We start from the raw sequence: 21,237 nt of genomic DNA, 5'->3' as shown, positions 1-21,237 counted from the left end.
GGACTAGGGTGTGTCTTGTAAGGTGGTGGGTGGGACACAGGCCACACCCTAGATTGCCTAAAATCGATGGGACAATTATTACTTTTTTTTTAAAGAAGCTAATATCTGAAATATAGTTACATTTGTAATGAAACAGTCAAATACACGTTCAAATGACAAAGCAAAACTAATACCCAGATATAATTATTTTAAAATACGAAATCTGTGATGAATTGGCCTTTTTGTCGTATTGGCTCCTAGCTCTTGTGCAGCACTCTGGGCGGGACTTACTGCCCATTTCTGAAAAGAGGACTGTTCACCCCAAGTCAGCACCTTGAGTTAGGACTAGGGTGTGTCTTGTAAGGTGGTGGGTGGGACACAGGCCACTCCCTAGATTGCCAAAAATCGACGGGACAATTTTTTTAAAGAAGCTAATATCTGAAATATAGTTACATTTGTAATGAAACAGTCAAATACACGTTCAAATGACAAAGCAAAACTAATACCCAGATATAATTATTTTAAAATACGAAATCTGTGATGAATTGGCCTTTTTGTCGTATTGGCTCCTAGCTCTGGTGCAGCACTTTGGGCGGGACTTACTGCCCATTTTGGGAGAGATGACTGTTCACCCCAAGTCAGCACCTTGAGTTAGGACTAGGGTGTGTCTTGTAAGGTGGTGGGTGGGACACAGGCCACTCCCTAGATTGCCAAAAATCGATGGGACAATTCTTTTTTTTTAATAAAAGAAGCTAATATCTGAAATATAGTTACATTTGTAATGAAACAATGTCAAATACACGTTCAAATGACAAAGCAAAACTAATACCCAGATATAATTATTTTAAAATACGCAATCTGTGATGAATTGGCCTTTTTGTCGTATTGGCTCCTAGCTCTGGTGCAGCACTCTGGGCGGGACTTACTGCCCATTTTGGGAGAGATGGCTGTTCACCCCAAGTCAGCACCTTGAGTTAGGACTAGGGTGTGTCCTGTAAGGTGGTGGGTGGGACACAGGCCACTCCCTAGATTGCCAAAAATCGACAGGACAATTATTTTAATTTTTTTAAAGAAGCTAATATCTGAAATATAGTTACATTTGTAATGAAACAGTCAAATACACGTTCAAATGACAAAGCAAAACTAATACCCAGATATAATTATTTTAAAATACGAAATCTGTGATGAATTGGCCTTTTTGTCGTATTGGCTCCTAGCTCTGGTGCAGCACTCTGGGCGGGACTTACTGCCGTTTTTTGGAGAGATGGCTGTTCACCCCAAGTCAGCACCTTGAGTTAGGACTAGGGTGTGTCTTGTAAGGTGGTGGGTGGGACACAGGCCACTCCCTAGATTGCCAAAAATCGACGGGACAATTCTTTTTTTTTAATAAAAGAAGCTAATATCTGAAATATAGTTACATTTGTAATGAAACAATGTCAAATACACGTTCAAATGACAAAGCAAAACTAATACCCAGATATAATTATTGTAAAATACGAAATCTGTGATGAATTGGCCTTTTTGTCGTATTGGCTCCTAGCTCTGGTGCAGCACTCTGGGCGGGACTTACTGCCCATTTTGGGAGAGATGGCTGTTCACCCCAAGTCAGCACCTTGAGTTAGGACTAGGGTGTGTCTTGTAAGGTGGTGGGTGGGACACAGGCCACTCCCTAGATTGCCTAAAATCGACGGGACAATTATTATTATTTTTTTTAAAGAAGCTAATATCTGAAATATAGTTACATTTGTAATGAAACAATGTCAAATACACGTTCAAATGACAAAGCAAAACTAATACCCAGATATAAATATTTTAAAATACGAAATCTGTGATGAATTGGCCTTTTTGTCGTATTGGCTCCTAGCTCTGGTGCAGCACTCTGGGCGGGACTTACTGCCCATTTTGGGAGAGATGGCTGTTCACCCCAAGTCAGCACCTTGAGTTAGGACTAGGGTGTGTCTTGTAAGGTGGTGGGTGGGACACAGGCCACTCCCTAGATTGCCAAAAATCGACGGGACAATTATTTTTTTTTTTTTTAAAGAAGCTAATATCTGAAATATAGTTACATTTGTAATGAAACAATGTCAAATACACGTTCAAATGACAAAGCAAAACTAATACCCAGATATAAATATTTTAAAATACGAAATCTGTGATGAATTGGCCTTTTTGTCGTATTGGCTCCTAGCTCTGGTGCAGCACTTTGGGCGGGACTTACTGCCCATTTTGGGAGAGATGGCTGTTCACCCCAAGTCAGCACCTTGAGTTAGGACTAGGGTGTGTCTTGTAAGGTGGTGGGTGGGACACAGGCCACTCCCTAGATTGCCTAAAATCGATGGGACAATTATTACTTTTTTTTTAAAGAAGCTAATATCTGAAATATAGTTACATTTGTAATGAAACAATGTCAAATACATGTTCAAATGACAAAGCAAAACTAATACCCAGATATAATTATTTAAAAATACGAAATCTGTGATGAATTGGCCTTTTTGTCGTATTGGCTCCTAGCTCTGGTGCAGCACTCTGGGCGGGACTTACTGCCCATTTTGGGAGAGATGGCTGTTCACCCCAAGTCAGCACCTTGAGTTAGGACTAGGGTGTGTCTTGTAAGGTGGTGGGTGGGACACAGGCCACTCCCTAGATTGCCAAAAATCGACGGGACAATTCTTTTTTTTTAATAAAAGAAGCTAATATCTGAAATATAGTTACATTTGTAATGAAACAATGTCAAATACACGTTCAAATGACAAAGCAAAACTAATACCCAGATATAATTATTTTAAAATACGAAATCTGTGATGAATTGGCCTTTTTGTCGTATTGGCTCCTAGCTCTGGTGCAGCACTTTGGGCGGGACTTACTGCCCATTTTGGGAGAGAGGACTGTTCACCCCAAGTCAGCACCTTGAGTTAGGACTAGGGTGTGTCTTGTAAGGTGGTGGGTGGGACACAGGCCACACCCTATATTGCCAAAAATCGACGGGACAATTTGTTTATTTTTTTAAAGAAGCTAATATCTGAAATATAGTTACATTTGTAATGAAACAATGTCAAATACATGTTCAAATGACAAAGCAAAAGTAATACCCAGATATAATTATTTTAAAATACGAAATCTGTGATGAATTGGCCTTTTTGTCGTATTGGCTCCTAGCTCTGGTGCAGCACTCTGGGCGGGACTTACTGGCTATTTCTGAAGAGAGGACTGTTCACCCCAAGTCAGCACCTTGAGTTAGGACTAGGGTGTGTCTTGTAAGGTGGTGGGTGGGACACAGGCCACTCCCTAGATTGCCTAAAATCGATGGGACAATTATTACTTTTTTTAATAAAAGAAGCTAATATCTGAAATATAGTTACATTTGTAATGAAACAATGTCAAATACACGTTCAAATGACAAAGCAAAACTAATACCCAGATATAATTATTTTAAAATACGAAATCTGTGATGAATTGGCCTTTTTGTCGTATTGGCTCCTAGCTCTGGTGCAGCACTCTGGGCGGGACTTACTGCCCATTTTGGGAGAGATGACTGTTCACCCCAAGTCAGCACCTTGAGTTAGGACTAGGGTGTGTCTTGTAAGGTGGTGGGTGGGACACAGGCCACTCCCTAGATTGCCTAAAATCGATGGGACAATTATTACTTTTTTTTTAAAGAAGCTAATATCTGAAATATAGTTACATTTGTAATGAAACAGTCAAATACACGTTCAAATGACAAAGCAAAACTAATACCCAGATATAATTATTTTAAAATACGAAATCTGTGATGAATTGGCCTTTTTGTCGTATTGGCTCCTAGCTCTGGTGCAGCACTCTGGGCGGGACTTACTGCCCATTTTGGGAGAGATGACTGTTCACCCCAAGTCAGCACCTTGAGTTAGGACTAGGGTGTGTCTTGTAAGGTGGTGGGTGGGACACAGGCCACTCCCTAGATTGCCAAAAATCGACGGGACAATTATTATTATTTTTTTTAAAGAAGCTAATATTTGAAATATAGTAACATTTGTAATGAAACAATGTCAAATACACGTTCAAATGACAAAGCAAAACTAATACCCAGATATAATTATTTTAAAATACGAAGTCTGTGATGAATTGGCCTTTTTGTCGTATTGGCTCCTAGCTCTGGTGCAGCACTCTGGGCGGGACTTACTGCCCATTTTGGGAGAGATGACTGTTCACCCCAAGTCAGCACCTTGAGTTCGGACTAGGGTGTGTCTTGTAAGGTGGTGGGTGGGACACAGGCCACTCCCTAGATTGCCAAAAATCGACGGGACAATTATTATTATTTTTTTTAAAGAAGCTAATATTTGAAATATAGTAACATTTGTAATGAAACAATGTCAAATACACGTTCAAATGACAAAGCAAAACTAATACCCAGATATAATTATTTTAAAATACGAAGTCTGTGATGAATTGGCCTTTTTGTCGTATTGGCTCCTAGCTCTGGTGCAGCACTCTGGGCGGGACTTACTGCCCATTTTGGGAGAGATGACTGTTCACCCCAAGTCAGCACCTTGAGTTAGGACTAGGGTGTGTCTTGTAAGGTGGTGGGTGGGACACAGGCCACACCCTAGATTGCCTAAAATCGACGGGACAATTTGTTTATTTTTTTAAAGAAGCTAATATCTGAAATATAGTTACATTTGTAATGAAACAATGTCAAATACATGTTCAAATGACAAAGCAAAACTAATACCCTGATATAATTATTTTAAAATACGAAATCTGTGATGAATTGGCCTTTTTGTCGTATTGGCTCCTAGCTCTGGTGCAGCACTCTGGGCGGGACTTACTGCCCATTTTGGGAGAGAGGACTGTTCACCCCAAGTCAGCATCTTGAGTTAGGACTAGGGTGTGTCTTGTAAGGTGGTGGGTGGGACACAGGCCACTCCCTAGATTGCCTAAAATCGACGGGACAATTATTATTATTTTTTTTAAAGAAGCTAATATTTGAAATATAGTAACATTTGTAATGAAACAATGTCAAATACACGTTCAAATGACAAAGCAAAACTAATACCCAGATATAATTATTTTAAAATACGAAGTCTGTGATGAATTGGCCTTTTTGTCGTATTGGCTCCTAGCTCTGGTGCAGCACTTTGGGCGGGACTTACTGGCTATTTTTGAAAAGAGGACTGTTCACCCCAAGTCAGCACCTTGAGTTAGGACTAGGGTGTGTCCTGTAAGGTGGTGGGTGGGACACAGGCCACTCCCTAGATTGCCAAAAATCGACGGGACAATTCTTTTTTTTAATAAAAGAAGCTAATATCTGAAATATAGTTACATTTGTAATGAAACAATGTCAAATACACGTTCAAATGACAAAGCAAAACTAATACCCAGATATAATTATTTTAAAATACGAAAACTGTGATGAATTGGCCTTTTTGTCGTATTGGCTCCTAGCTCTGGTGCAGCACTCTGGGCGGGACTTACTGGCCATTTTGGGAGAGATGGCTGTTCACCCCAAGTCAGCACCTTGAGTTAGGACTAGGGTGTGTCCTGTAAGGTGGTGGGTGGGACACAGGCCACTCCCTAGATTGCCAAACATCGACGGGACAATTTGTTTATTTTTTTAAAGAAGCTAATATCTGAAATATAGTTACATTTGTAATGAAATAGTCAAATACACGTTCAAATGACAAAGCAAAACTAATACCCAGATATAATTATTTTAAAATACGAAGTCTGTGATGAATTGGCCTTTTTGTCGTATTGGCTCCTAGCTCTGGTGCAGCACTCTGGGCGGGACTTACTGGCTATTTCTGAAGAGAGGACTGTTCACCCCAAGTCAGCACCTTGAGTTAGGACTAGGGTGTGTCCTGTAAGGTGGTGGGTGGGACACAGGCATCTCCCTAGATTGCTAAAAATCGACGGGACAATTTTTAAAAAATGTTTTAAAGAAGCTAATATCTGAAATATAGTTACATTTGTAATGAAACAGTCAAATACACGTTCAAATGACAAACCAAAACTAATACCCAGATATAATTATTTTAAAATACGAAATCTGTGATGAATTGGCCTTTTTGTCGTATTGGCTCCTAGCTCTGGTGCAGCACTCTGGGCGGGACTTACTGCCCATTTTGGGAGAGATGGCTGTTCACCCCAAGTCAGCACCTTGAGTTAGGACTAGGGTGTGTCCTGTAAGGTGGTGGGTGGGACACAGGCCACTCCCTAGATTGCCAAAAATCGACGGGACAATTCTTTTTTTTTAATAAAAGAAGCTAATATCTGAAATATAGTTACATTTGTAATGAAACAATGTCAAATACACATTCAAATGACAAAGCAAAACTAATACCCAGATATAATTATTTTAAAATACGCAATCTGTGATGAATTGGCCTTTTTGTCGTATTGGCTCCTAGCTCTGGTGCAGCACTCTGGGCGGGACTTACTGCCCATTTTGGGAGAGATGGCTGTTCACCCCAAGTCAGCACCTTGAGTTAGGACTAGGGTGTGTCCTGTAAGGTGGTGGGTGGGACACAGGCCACTCCCTAGATTGCCAAAAATCGACAGGACAATTATTTTAATTTTTTTAAAGAAGCTAATATCTGAAATATAGTTACATTTGTAATGAAACAGTCAAATACACGTTCAAATGACAAAGCAAAACTAATACCCAGATATAATTATTTTAAAATACGAAATCTGTGATGAATTGGCCTTTTTGTCGTATTGGCTCCTAGCTCTGGTGCAGCACTCTGGGCGGGACTTACTGCCGTTTTTTGGAGAGATGGCTGTTCACCCCAAGTCAGCACCTTGAGTTAGGACTAGGGTGTGTCTTGTAAGGTGGTGGGTGGGACACAGGCCACTCCCTAGATTGCCAAAAATCGACGGGACAATTCTTTTTTTTTAATAAAAGAAGCTAATATCTGAAATATAGTTACATTTGTAATGAAACAATGTCAAATACACGTTCAAATGACAAAGCAAAACTAATACCCAGATATAATTATTTTAAAATACGAAATCTGTGATGAATTGGCCTTTTTGTCGTATTGGCTCCTAGCTCTGGTGCAGCACTCTGGGCGGGACTTACTGCCCATTTTGGGAGAGATGGCTGTTCACCCCAAGTCAGCACCTTGAGTTAGGACTAGGGTGTGTCTTGTAAGGTGGTGGGTGGGACACAGGCCACTCCCTAGATTGCCAAAAATTGACGGGACAATTTTTAAAAAATTTTTTAAAGAAGCTAATATCTGAAATATAGTTACATTTGTAATGAAACAATGTCAAATACACGTTCAAATGACAAAGCAAAACTAATACCCAGATATAATTATTTTAAAATACGAAATCTGTGATGAATTGGCCTTTTTGTCGTATTGGCTCCTAGCTCTGGTGCAGCACTTTGGGCGGGACTTACTGCCCATTTTGGGAGAGATGACTGTTCACCCCAAGTCAGCACCTTGAGTTAGGACTAGGGTGTGTCTTGTAAGGTGGTGGGTGGGACACAGGCCACTCCCTAGATTGCCTAAAATCGATGGGACAATTATTATTATTTTTTTTTTTAAAGAATCTAATATCTGAAATATAGTTACATTTGTAATGAAACAGTCAAATACACGTTCAAATGACAAAGCAAAACTAATACCCAGATATAATTATTTTAAAATACGAAATCTGTGATGAATTGGCCTTTTTGTCGTATTGGCTCCTAGCTCTGGTGCAGCACTCTGGGCGGGACTTACTGGCTATTTCTGAAGAGAGGACTGTTCACCCCAAGTCAGCACCTTGAGTCGGGACTAGGGTGTGTCTTGTAAGGTGGTGGGTGGGACACAGGCCACTCCCTAGATTGCCAAAAATTGACGGGACAATTTTTTAACATTTTTTTAAAGAAGCTAATATCTGAAATATAGTTACATTTGTAATGAAACAGTCAAATACACGTTCAAATGACAAAGCAAAACTAATACCCAGATATAAATATTTTAAAATACGAAATCTGTGATGAATTGGCCTTTTTGTCGTATTGGCTCCTAGCTCTGGTGCAGCACTCTGGGCGGGACTTACTGCCCATTTTGGGAGAGAGGACTGTTCACCCCAAGTCAGCACCTTGAGTTAGGACTAGGGTGTGTCTTGTAAGGTGGTGGGTGGGACACAGGCCACTCCCTAGATTGCCAAAAATCGACGGGACAATTCTTTTTTTTTAATAAAAGAAGCTAATATCTGAAATATAGTTACATTTGTAATGAAACAATGTCAAATACATGTTCAAATGACAAAGCAAAACTAATACCCAGATATAATTATTTTAAAATACGAAATCTGTGATGAATTGGCCTTTTTGTCGTATTGGCTCCTAGCTCTGGTGCAGCACTCTGGGCGGGACTTACTGGCTATTTCTGAAGAGAGGACTGTTCACCCCAAGTCAGCACCTTGAGTTAGGACTAGGGTGTGTCTTGTAAGGTGGTGGGTGGGACACAGGCCACTCCCTAGATTGCCTAAAATCGATGGGACAATTATTACTTTTTTTTTAAAGAAGCTAATATCTGAAATATAGTTACATTTGTAATGAAACACTCAAATACACGTTCAAATGACAAAGCAAAACTAATACCCAGATATAATTATTTTAAAATATGAAATCTGTGATGAATTGGCCTTTTTGTCGTATTGGCTCCTAGCTCTGGTGCAGCACTCTGGGCGGGACTTACTGGCTATTTCTGAAGAGAGGACTGTTCACCCCAAGTCAGCACCTTGAGTTAGGACTAGGGTGTGTCTTGTAAGGTGGTGGGTGGGACACAGGCCACTCCCTAGATTGCCAAAAATCGACGGGACAATTCTTTTTTTTTAATAAAAGAAGCTAATATCTGAAATATAGTTACATTTGTAATGAAACAATGTCAAATACACGTTCAAATGACAAAGCAAAACTAATACCCAGATATAATTATTTTAAAATACGAAATCTGTGATGAATTGGCCTTTTTGTCGTATTGGCTCCTAGCTCTGGTGCAGCACTTTGGGCGGGACTTACTGCCCATTTTGGGAGAGAGGACTGTTCACCCCAAGTCAGCACCTTGAGTTAGGACTAGGGTGTGTCTTGTAAGGTGGTGGGTGGGACACAGGCCACTCCCTAGATTGCCTAAAATCGATGGGACAATTATTACTTTTTTTTTAAAGAAGCTAATATCTGAAATATAGTTACATTTGTAATGAAACAATGTCAAATACATGTTCAAATGACAAAGCAAAACTAATACCCAGATATAATTATTTTAAAATACGAAATCTGTGATGAATTGGCCTTTTTGTCGTATTGGCTCCTAGCTCTGGTGCAGCACGTTGGGCGGGACTTACTGCCCATTTTGGGAGAGAGGACTGTTCACCCCAAGTCAGCACCTTGAGTTAGGACTAGGGTGTGTCTTGTAAGGTGGTGGGTGGGACACAGGCCACTCCCTAGATTGCCAAAAATTGACGGGACAATTTTTTACATTTTTTTTAAAGAAGCTAATATCTGAAATATAGTTACATTTGTAATGAAATAGTCAAATACACGTTCAAATGACAAAGCCAAACTAATACCCAGATATAATTATTTTAAAATACGAAATCTGTGATGAATTGGCCTTTTTGTCGTATTGGCTCCTAGCTCTGGTGCAGCACTCTGGGCGGGACTTACTGCCCATTTTGGGAGAGATGACTGTTCACCCCAAGTCAGCACCTTGAGTTAGGACTAGGGTGTGTCTTGTAAGGTGGTGGGTGGGACACAGGCCACTCCCTAGATTGCCTAAAATCGATGGGACAATTATTACTTTTTTTTTAAAGAAGCTAATATCTGAAATATAGTTACATTTGTAATGAAACAATGTCAAATACACGTTCAAATGACAAAGCAAAAGTAATACCCAGATATAATTATTTTAAAATACGAAATCTGTGATGAATTGGCCTTTTTGTCGTATTGGCTCCTAGCTCTGGTGCAGCACTTTGGGCGGGACTTACTGCCGATTTCTGAAGAGAGGACTGTTCACCCCAAGTCAGCACCTTGAGTTAGGACTAGGGTGTGTCTTGTAAGGTGGTAGGTGGGACACAGGCCACTCCCTAGATTGCCAAATATCGACGGGACAATTATTATTTTTTTTTTTTTTAAAGAATCTAATATCTGAAATATAGTTACATTTGTAATGAAACAATGTCAAATACATGTTCAAATGACAAAGCAAAACTAATACCCAGATATAATTATTTTAAAATACGAAATCTGTGATGAATTGGCCTTTTTGTCGTATTGGCTCCTAGCTCTGGTGCAGCACGTTGGGCGGGACTTACTGCCCATTTTGGGAGAGAGGACTGTTCACCCCAAGTCAGCACCTTGAGTTAGGACTAGGGTGTGTCTTGTAAGGTGGTGGGTGGGACACAGGCCACTCCCTAGATTGCCTAAAATCGATGGGACAATTTTTTAACATTTTTTTAAAGAAGCTAATATCTGAAATATAGTTACATTTGTAATGAAACAATGTCAAATACATGTTCAAATGACAAAGCAAAACTAATACCCAGATATAATTATTTTAAAATACGAAATCTGTGATGAATTGGCCTTTTTGTCGTATTGGCTCCTAGCTCTGGTGCAGCACTCTGGGCGGGACTTACTGCCCATTTTGGGAGAGATGGCTGTTCACCCCAAGTCAGCACCTTGAGTTAGGACTAGGGTGTGTCTTGTAAGGTGGTGGGTGGGACACAGGCCACACCCTAGATTGCCTAAAATCGACGGGACAATTTGTTTATTTTTTTAAAGAAGCTAATATCTGAAATATAGTTACATTTGTAATGAAAAAGTCAAATACACGTTCAAATGACAAAGCAAAACTAATACCCAGATATAATTATTTTAAAATACGAAATCTGTGATGAATTGGCCTTTTTGTCGTATTGGCTCCTAGCTCTGGTGCAGCACTTTAGGCGGGACTTACTGCCCATTTTGGGAGAGAGGACTGTTCACCCCAAGTCAGCACCTTGAGTTAGGACTAGGGTGTGTCCTGTAAGGTGGTGGGTGGGACACAGGCCACTCCCTAGATTGCCAAAAATTGACGGGACAATTTTTTTAAATTTTTTTAAAGAAGCTAATATCTGAAATATAGTTACATTTGTAATGAAACAATGTCAAATACACGTTCAAATGACAAAGCAAAACTAATACCCAGATATAATCATTTTAAAATAAAAAATCTGTGATGAATTGGCCTTTTTGTCGTATTGGCTCCTAGCTCTGGTGCAGCACTCTGGGCGGGACTTACTGGCTATTTCTGAAGAGATGACTGTTCACCCCAAGTCAGCACCTTGAGTTAGGACTAGGGTGTGTCTTGTAAGGTGGTGGGTGGGACACAGGCCACTCCCTAGATTGCCAAAAATTGACGGGACAATTTTTTTAAATTTTTTTAAAGAAGCTAATATCTGAAATATAGTTACATTTGTAATGAAACAGTCAAATACACGTTCAAATGACACAGCAAAACTAATACCCAGATATAATTATTTTAAAATACGAAGTCTGTGATGAATTGGCCTTTTTGTCGTATTGGCTCCTAGCTCTGGTGCAGCACTCTGGGCGGGACTTACTGCCCATTTTGGGAGAGATGACTGTTCACCCCAAGTCAGCACCTTGAGTTAGGACTAGGGTGTGTCTTGTAAGGTGGTGGGTGGGACACAGGCCACACCCTAGATTGCCTAAAATCGACGGGACAATTTGTTTATTTTTTTAAAGAAGCTAATATCTGAAATATAGTTACATTTGTAATGAAACAATGTCAAATACATGTTCAAATGACAAAGCAAAACTAATACCCAGTTATAATTATTTTAAAATACGAAGTCTGTGATGAATTGGCCTTTTTGTCGTATTGGCTCCTAGCTCTGGTGCAGCACTCTGGGCGGGACTTACTGGCCATTTTGGGAGAGATGGCTGTTCACCCCAAGTCAGCACCTTGAGTTAGGACTAGGGTGTGTCCTGTAAGGTGGTGGGTGGGACACAGGCCACTCCCTAGATTGCCAAACATCGACGGGACAATTTGTTTATTTTTTTAAAGAAGCTAATATCTGAAATATAGTTACATTTGTAATGAAATAGTCAAATACACGTTCAAATGACAAAGCAAAACTAATACCCAGATATAATTATTTTAAAATACGAAATCTGTGATGAATTGGCCTTTTTGTCGTATTGGCTCCTAGCTCTGGTGCAGCACTCTGGGCGGGACTTATTGCCCATTTTGGGAGAGAGGACTGTTCACCCCAAGTCAGCACCTTGAGTTAGGACTAGGGTGTGTCTTGTAAGGTGGTGGGTGGGACACAGGCCACTCCCTAGATTGCCAAACATCGACGGGACAATTTGTTTATTTTTTTAAAGAAGCTAATATCTGAAATATAGTTACATTTGTAATGAAATAGTCAAATACATGTTCAAATGACAAAGCAAAACTAATACCCAGATATAATTATTTTAAAATACGAAATCTGTGATGAATTGGCCTTTTTGTCGTATTGGCTCCTAGCTCTGGTGCAGCACTCTGGGCGGGACTTATTGCCCATTTTGGGAGAGATGACTGTTCACCCCAAGTCAGCACCTTGAGTTAGGACTAGGGTGTGTCTTGTAAGGTGGTGGGTGGGACACAGGCCACTCCCTAGATTTCCAAAAATCGATGGGACAATTATTACTTTTTTTTTAAAGAAGCTAATATCTGAAATATAGTTACATTTGTAATGAAACAGTCAAATACACGTTCAAATGACAAAGCAAAACTAATACCCAGATATAATTATTTTAAAATACGAAGTCTGTGATGAATTGGCCTTTTTGTTGTATTGGCTCCTAGCTCTGGTGCAGCACTCTGGGCGGGACTTACTGGCTATTTCTGAAGAGAGGACTGTTCACCCCAAGTCAGCACCTTGAGTTAGGACTAGGGTGTGTCTTGTAAGGTGGTGGGTGGGACACAGGCCACTCCCTAGATTGCCAAAAATCGACGGGACAATTCTTTTTTTTAATAAAAGAAGCTAATATCTGAAATATAGTTACATTTGTAATGAAACAGTCAAATACATGTTCAAATGACAAAGCAAAACTAATACCCAGATATAATTATTTTAAAATACGAAATCTGTGATGAATTGGCCTTTTTGTCATATTGGCTCCTAGCTCTGGTGCAGCACTCTGGGCGGGACTTACTGCCCATTTTGGGAGAGATGACTGTTCACCCCAAGTCAGCACCTTGAGTTAGGACTAGGGTGTGTCCTGTAAGGTGGTGGGTGGGACACAGGCCACTCCCTAGATTGCCAAAAATCGACGGGACAATTCTTTTTTTTAATAAAAGAAGCTAATATCTGAAATATAGTTACATTTGTAATGAAACACTCAAATACACGTTCAAATGACAAAGCAAAACTAATACCCAGATATAATTATTTTAAAATACGAAATCTGTGATGAATTGGCCTTTTTGTCGTATTGGCTCCTAGCTCTGGTGCAGCACTCTGGGCGGGACTTACTGGCTATTTCTGAAGAGAGGACTGTTCACCCCAAGTCAGCACCTTGAGTTAGGACTAGGGTGTGTCTTGTAAGGTGGTAGGTGGGACACAGGCCACTCCCTAGATTGCCAAATATCGACGGGACAATTATTATTATTTTTTTTTTTAAAGAATCTAATATCTGAAATATAGTTACATTTGTAATGAAACAATGTCAAATACATGTTCAAATGACAAAGCAAAACTAATACCCAGATATAATTATTTTAAAATACGAAATCTGTGATGAATTGGCCTTTTTGTCGTATTGGCTCCTAGCTCTGGTGCAGCACGTTGGGCGGGACTTACTGCCCATTTTGGGAGAGAGGACTGTTCACCCCAAGTCAGCACCTTGAGTTAGGACTAGGGTGTGTCTTGTAAGGTGGTGGGTGGGACACAGGCCACTCCCTAGATTGCCAAAAATTGACGGGACAATTTTTTAAATTTTTTTTAAAGAAGCTAATATCTGAAATATAGTTACATTTGTAATGAAATAGTCAAATACACGTTCAAATGACAAAGCAAAACTAATACCCAGATATAATTATTTTAAAATACGAAATCTGTGATGAATTGGCCTTTTTGTCGTATTGGCTCCTAGCTCTGGTGCAGCACTTTGGGCGGGACTTACTGCCCATTTTGGGAGAGAGGACTGTTCACCCCAAGTCAGCACCTTGAGTTAGGACTAGGGTGTGTCCTGTAAGGTGGTGGGTGGGACACAGGCCACTCCCTAGATTGCCAAAAATCGACGGGACAATTCTTTTTTTTTAATAAAAGAAGCTAATATCTGAAATATAGTTACATTTGTAATGAAACAATGTCAAATACACGTTCAAATGACAAAGCAAAACTAATACCCAGATATAAATATTTTAAAATACGAAATCTGTGATGAATTGGCCTTTTTGTCGTATTGGCTCCTAGCTCTGGTGCAGCACGTTGGGCGGGACTTACTGCCCATTTTGGGAGAGATGGCTGTTCACCCCAAGTCAGCACCTTGAGTTAGGACTAGGGTGTGTCTTGTAAGGTGGTGGGTGGGACACAGGCCACTCCCTAGATTGCCTAAAATCGATGGGACAATTTTTTAACATTTTTTTAAAGAAGCTAATATCTGAAATATAGTTACATTTGTAATGAAACAATGTCAAATACATGTTCAAATGACAAAGCAAAACTAATACCCAGATATAATTATTTTAAAATACGAAATCTGTGATGAATTGGCCTTTTTGTCGTATTGGCTCCTAGCTCTGGTGCAGCACTCTGGGCGGGACTTACTGCCCATTTTGGGAGAGATGGCTGTTCACCCCAAGTCAGCACCTTGAGTTAGGACTAGGGTGTGTCTTGTAAGGTGGTGGGTGGGACACAGGCCACACCCTAGATTGCCTAAAATCGACGGGACAATTTGTTTATTTTTTTAAAGAAGCTAATATCTGAAATATAGTTACATTTGTAATGAAAAAGTCAAATACACGTTCAAATGACAAAGCAAAACTAATACCCAGATATAATTATTTTAAAATACGAAATCTGTGATGAATTGGCCTTTTTGTCGTATTGGCTCCTAGCTCTGGTGCAGCACTTTAGGCGGGACTTACTGCCCATTTTGGGAGAGAGGACTGTTCACCCCAAGTCAGCACCTTGAGTTAGGACTAGGGTGTGTCCTGTAAGGTGGTGGGTGGGACACAGGCCACTCCCTAGATTGCCAAAAATTGACGGGACAATTTTTTTAAATTTTTTTAAAGAAGCTAATATCTGAAATATAGTTACATTTGTAATGAAACAGTCAAATACACGTTCAAATGACACAGCAAAACTAATACCCAGATATAATTATTTTAAAATACGAAGTCTGTGATGAATTGGCCTTTTTGTCGTATTGGCTCCTAGCTCTGGTGCAGCACTCTGGGCGGGACTTACTGCCCATTTTGGGAGAGATGGCTGTTCACCCCAAGTCAGCACCTTGAGTTAGGACTAGGGTGTGTCTTGTAAGGTGGTGGGTGGGACACAGGCCACTCCCTAGATTGCCAAAAATCGATGGGACAATTATTACTTTTTTTTTAAAGAAGCTAATATCTGAAATATAGTTACATTTGTAATGAAACAATGTCAAATACACGTTCAAATGACAAAGCAAAACTAATACCCAGATATAATTATTTTAAAATACGAAATCTGTGATGAATTGGCCTTTTTGTCGTATTGGCTCCTAGCTCTGGTGCAGCACTCTGGGCGGGACTTACTGCCCATTTTGAGAGAGAGGACTGTTCACCCCAAGTCAGCACCTTGAGTTAGGACTAGGGTGTGTCTTGTAAGGTGGTGGGTGGGACACAGGCCACTCCCTAGATTGCCAAAAATTGACGGGACAATTTTTTAACATTTTTTTAAAGAAGCTAATATCTGAAATATAGTTACATTTGTAATGAAACAGTCAAATACACGTTCAAATGACAAAGCAAAACTAATACCCAGATATAAATATTTTAAAATACGAAATCTGTGATGAATTGGCCTTTTTGTCGTATTGGCTCCTAGCTCTGGTGCAGCACTCTGGGCGGGACTTACTGCCCATTTTGGGAGAGAGGACTGTTCACCCCAAGTCAGCACCTTGAGTTAAGACTAGGGTGTGTCTTGTAAGGTGGTGGGTGGGACACAGGCCACACCCTAGATTGCCAAAAATCGATGGGACAATTATTACTTTTTTTTTAAAGAAGCTAATATCTGAAATATAGTTACATTTGTAATGAAACAATGTCAAATACACGTTCAAATGACAAAGCAAAACTAATACCCAGATATAATCATTTTAAAATACGAAATCTGTGATGAATTGGCCTTTTTGTCGTATTGGCTCCTAGCTCTGGTGCAGCACTCTGGGCGGGACTTACTGCCCATTTTGGGAGAGAGGACTGTTCACCCCAAGTCAGCATCTTGAGTTAGGACTAGGGTGTGTCTTGTAAGGTGGTGGGTGGGACACAGGCCACTCCCTAGATTGCCAAATATCGACGGGACAATTATTATTATTTTTTTTTTTAAAGAATCTAATATCTGAAATATAGTTACATTTGTAATGAAACAATGTCAAATACATGTTCAAATGACAAAGCAAAACTAATACCCAGATATAATTATTTTAAAATACGAAATCTGTGATGAATTGGCCTTTTTGTTGTATTGGCTCCTAGCTCTGGTGCAGCACTCTGGGCGGGACTTACTGCCCATTTTGGGAGAGAGGACTGTTCACCCCAAGTCAGCACCTTGAGTTAGGACTAGGGTGTGTCTTGTAAGGTGGTGGGTGGGACACAGGCCACTCCCTAGATTGCCTAAAATTGACGGGACAATTTTTTAAAATTTTTTTAAAGAAGCTAATATCTGAAATATAGTTACATTTGTAATGAAACAGTCAAATACACGTTCAAATGACAAAGCAAAACTAATACCCAGATATAAATATTTTAAAATACGAAATCTGTGATGAATTGGCCTTTTTGTCGTTTTGGCTCCTAGCTCTGGTGCAGCACTCTGGGCGGGACTCACTGCCCATTTTGGGAGAGAGGACTGTTCACCCCAAGTCAGCACCTTGAGTTAGGACTAGGGTGTGTCTTGTAAGGTGGTGGGTGGGACACAGGCCACTCCCTAGATTGCCAAAAATCAACGGGACAATTCTTTTTTTTTTAATAAAAGAAGCTAATATCTGAAATATAGTTACATTTGTAATGAAACAATGTCAAATACACGTTCAAATGACAAAGCAAAACTAATACCCAGATATAATTATTTTAAAATACGAAATCTGTGATGAATTGGCCTTTTTGTCGTATTGGCTCCTAGCTCTGGTGCAGCACTTTGGGCGGGACTTACTGCCCATTTTGGGAGAGAGGACTGTTCACCCCAAGTCAGCACCTTGAGTTAGGACTAGGGTGTGTCTTGTAAGGTGGTGGGTGGGACACAGGCCACACCCTAGATTGCCTAAAATCGACGGGACAATTTGTTTATTTTTTTAAAGAAGCTAATATCTGAAATATAGTTACATTTGTAATGAAAAAGTCAAATACACGTTCAAATGACAAAGCAAAACTAATACCCAGATATAAATATTTTAAAATACGAAATCTGTGATGAATTGGCCTTTTTGTCGTATTGGCTCCTAGCTCTGGTGCAGCACTCTGGGCGGGACTTACTGCCCATTTTGGGAGAGAGGACTGTTCACCCCAAGTCAGCACCTTGAGTTAGGACTAGGGTGTGTCTTGTAAGGTGGTGGGTGGGACACAGGCCACTCCCTAGATTGCCTAAAATCGATGGGACAATTATTACTTTTTTTTTAAAGAAGCTAATATCTGAAATATAGTTACATTTGTAATGAAACAGTCAAAAACACGTTCAAATGACAAAGCAAAACTAATACCCAGATATAAATATTTTAAAATACGAAATCTGTGATTAATTGGCCTTTTTGTCGTATTGGCTCCTAGCTCTGGTGCAGCACTTTAGGCGGGACTTACTGCCCATTTTGGGAGAGAGGACTGTTCACCCCAAGTCAGCACCTTGAGTTAGGACTAGGGTGTGTCTTGTAAGGTGGTGGGTGGGACACAGGCCACTCCCTAGATTGCCAAAAATCGACGGGACAATTATTATTATTTTTTTTAAAGAAGCTAATATCTGAAATATAGTTACATTTGTAATGAAACAGTCAAATACACGTTCAAATGACAAAGCAAAACTAATACCCAGATATAATTATTTTAAAATACGAAATCTGTGATGAATTGGCCTTTTTGTCGTATTGGCTCCTAGCTCTGGTGCAGCACTCTGGGCGGGACTTACTGCCGTTTTCGGGAGAGAGGACTGTTCACCCCAAGTCAGCACCTTGAGTTAGGACTAGGGTGTGTCTTGTAAGGTGGTGGGTGGGACACAGGCCACTCCCTAGATTGCCAAAAATCGACGGGACAATTCTTTTTATTTTTTTAAAGAAGCTAATATCTGAAATATAGTTACATTTGTAATGAAACAGTCAAATACATGTTCAAATGACAAAGCAAAACTAATACCCTGATATAATTATTTTAAAATACGAAATCTGTGATGAATTGGCCTTTTTGTCGTATTGGCTCCTAGCTCTGGTGCAGCACTTTGGGCGGGACTTACTGCCCATTTTGGGAGAGAGGACTGTTCACCCCAAGTCAGCACCTTGAGTTAGGACTAGGGTGTGTCTTGTAAGGTGGTGGGTGGGACACAGGCCACTCCCTAGATTGCCTAAAATCGACGGGACAATTTGTTTATTTTTTTAAAGAAGCTAATATCTGAAATATAGTTACATTTGTAATGAAACAGTCAAATACATGTTCAAATGACAAAGCAAAACTAATACCCTGATATAATTATTTTAAAATACGAAATCTGTGATGAATTGGCCTTTTTGTCGTATTGGCTCCTAGCTCTGGTGCAGCACTCTGGGCGGGACTTACTGCCCATTTTGGGAGAGAGGACTGTTCACCCCAAGTCAGCACCTTGAGTTAGGACTAGGGTGTGTCTTGTAAGGTGGTGGGTGGGACACAGGCCACTCCCTAGATTGCCAAAAATCGACGGGACAATTTTTTTTTTTAATAAAAGAAGCTAAAATCTGAAATATAGTTACATTTGTAATGAAACAGTCAAATACACGTTCAAATGACAAAGCAAAACTAATACCCAGATATAATTATTTTAAAATACGAAATCTGTGATGAATTGGCCTTTTTGTCGTATTGGCTCCTAGCTCTGGTGCAGCACTCTGGGCGGGACTTACTGGCCATTTTGGGAGAGATGACTGTTCACCCCAAGTCAGCACCTTGAGTTAGGACTAGGGTGTGTCCTGTAAGGTGGTGGGTGGGACACAGGCCACTCCCTAGATTGCCAAAAATTGACGGGACAATTTTTTACATTTTTTTTAAAGAAGCTAATATCTGAAATATAGTTACATTTGTAATGAAATAGTCAAATACACGTTCAAATGACAAAGCCAAACTAATACCCAGATATAATTATTTTAAAATACGAAATCTGTGATGAATTGGCCTTTTTGTCGTATTGGCTCCTAGCTCTGGTGCAGCACTCTGGGCGGGACTTACTGCCCATTTTGGGAGAGATGACTGTTCACCCCAAGTCAGCACCTTGAGTTAGGACTAGGGTGTGTCTTGTAAGGTGGTGGGTGGGACACAGGCCACTCCCTAGATTGCCAAAAATCGATGGGACAATTATTACTTTTTTTTTAAAGAAGCTAATATCTGAAATATAGTTACATTTGTAATGAAACAATGTCAAATACACGTTCAAATGACAAAGCAAAACTAATACCCAGATATAATTATTTTAAAATACGAAATCTGTGATGAATTGGCCTTTTTGTCGTATTGGCTCCTAGCTCTGGTGCAGCACTCTGGGCGGGACTTACTGCCCATTTTGGGAGAGAGGACTGTTCACCCCAAGTCAGCACCTTGAGTTAGGACTAGGGTGTGTCTTGTAAGGTGGTGGGTGGGACACAGGCCACTCCCTAGATTGCCTAAAATCGATGGGACAATTATTACTTTTTTTTTAAAGAAGCTAATATCTGAAATATAGTTACATTTGTAATGAAACAATGTCAAATACACGTTCAAATGACAAAGCAAAAGTAATACCCAGATATAATTATTTTAAAATACGAAATCTGTGATGAATTGGCCTTTTTGTCGTATTGGCTCCTAGCTCTGGTGCAGCACTTTGGGCGGGACTTACTGCCGATTTCTGAAGAGAGGACTGTTCACCCCAAGTCAGCACCTTGAGTTAGGACTAGGGTGTGTCTTGTAAGGTGGTAGGTGGGACACAGGCCACTCCCTAGATTGCCAAATATCGACGGGACAATTATTATTATTTTTTTTTTTAAAGAATCTAATATCTGAAATATAGTTACATTTGTAATGAAACAATGTCAAATACATGTTCAAATGACAAAGCAAAACTAATACCCAGATATAATTATTTTAAAATACGAAATCTGTGATGAATTGGCCTTTTTGTCGTATTGGCTCCTAGCTCTGGTGCAGCACGTTGGGCGGGACTTACTGCCCATTTTGGGAGAGAGGACTGTTCACCCCAAGTCAGCACCTTGAGTTAGGACTAGGGTGTGTCTTGTAAGGTGGTGGGTGGGACACAGGCCACTCCCTAGATTGCCAAAAATTGACGGGACAATTTTTTAAATTTTTTTTAAAGAAGCTAATATCTGAAATATAGTTACATTTGTAATGAAATAGTCAAATACACGTTCAAATGACAAAGCAAAACTAATACCCAGATATAATTATTTTAAAATACGAAATCTGTGATGAATTGGCCTTTTTGTCGTATTGGCTCCTAGCTCTGGTGCAGCCCTTTGGGCGGGACTTACTGCCCATTTTGGGAGAGAGGACTGTTCACCCCAAGTCAGCACCTTGAGTTAGGACTAGGGTGTGTCCTGTAAGGTGGTGGGTGGGACACAGGCCACTCCCTAGATTGCCTAAAATCGATGGGACAATTTTTTAACATTTTTTTAAAGAAGCTAATATCTGAAATATAGTTACATTTGTAATGAAACAATGTCAAATACATGTTCAAATGACAAAGCAAAACTAATACCCAGATATAATTATTTTAAAATACGAAATCTGTGATGAATTGGCCTTTTTGTCGTATTGGCTCCTAGCTCTGGTGCAGCACTCTGGGCGGGACTTACTGCCCATTTTG

This window comes from Gobio gobio (assembly GCF_949357685.1).
Source record: "Gobio gobio genome assembly, chromosome: 5".
In the NCBI taxonomy this organism is placed as follows: domain Eukaryota; kingdom Metazoa; phylum Chordata; class Actinopteri; order Cypriniformes; family Gobionidae; genus Gobio; species Gobio gobio.
The sequence above is the reverse complement of the archived record's forward strand: the minus strand, read 5'-3'. Positions refer to the sequence as shown.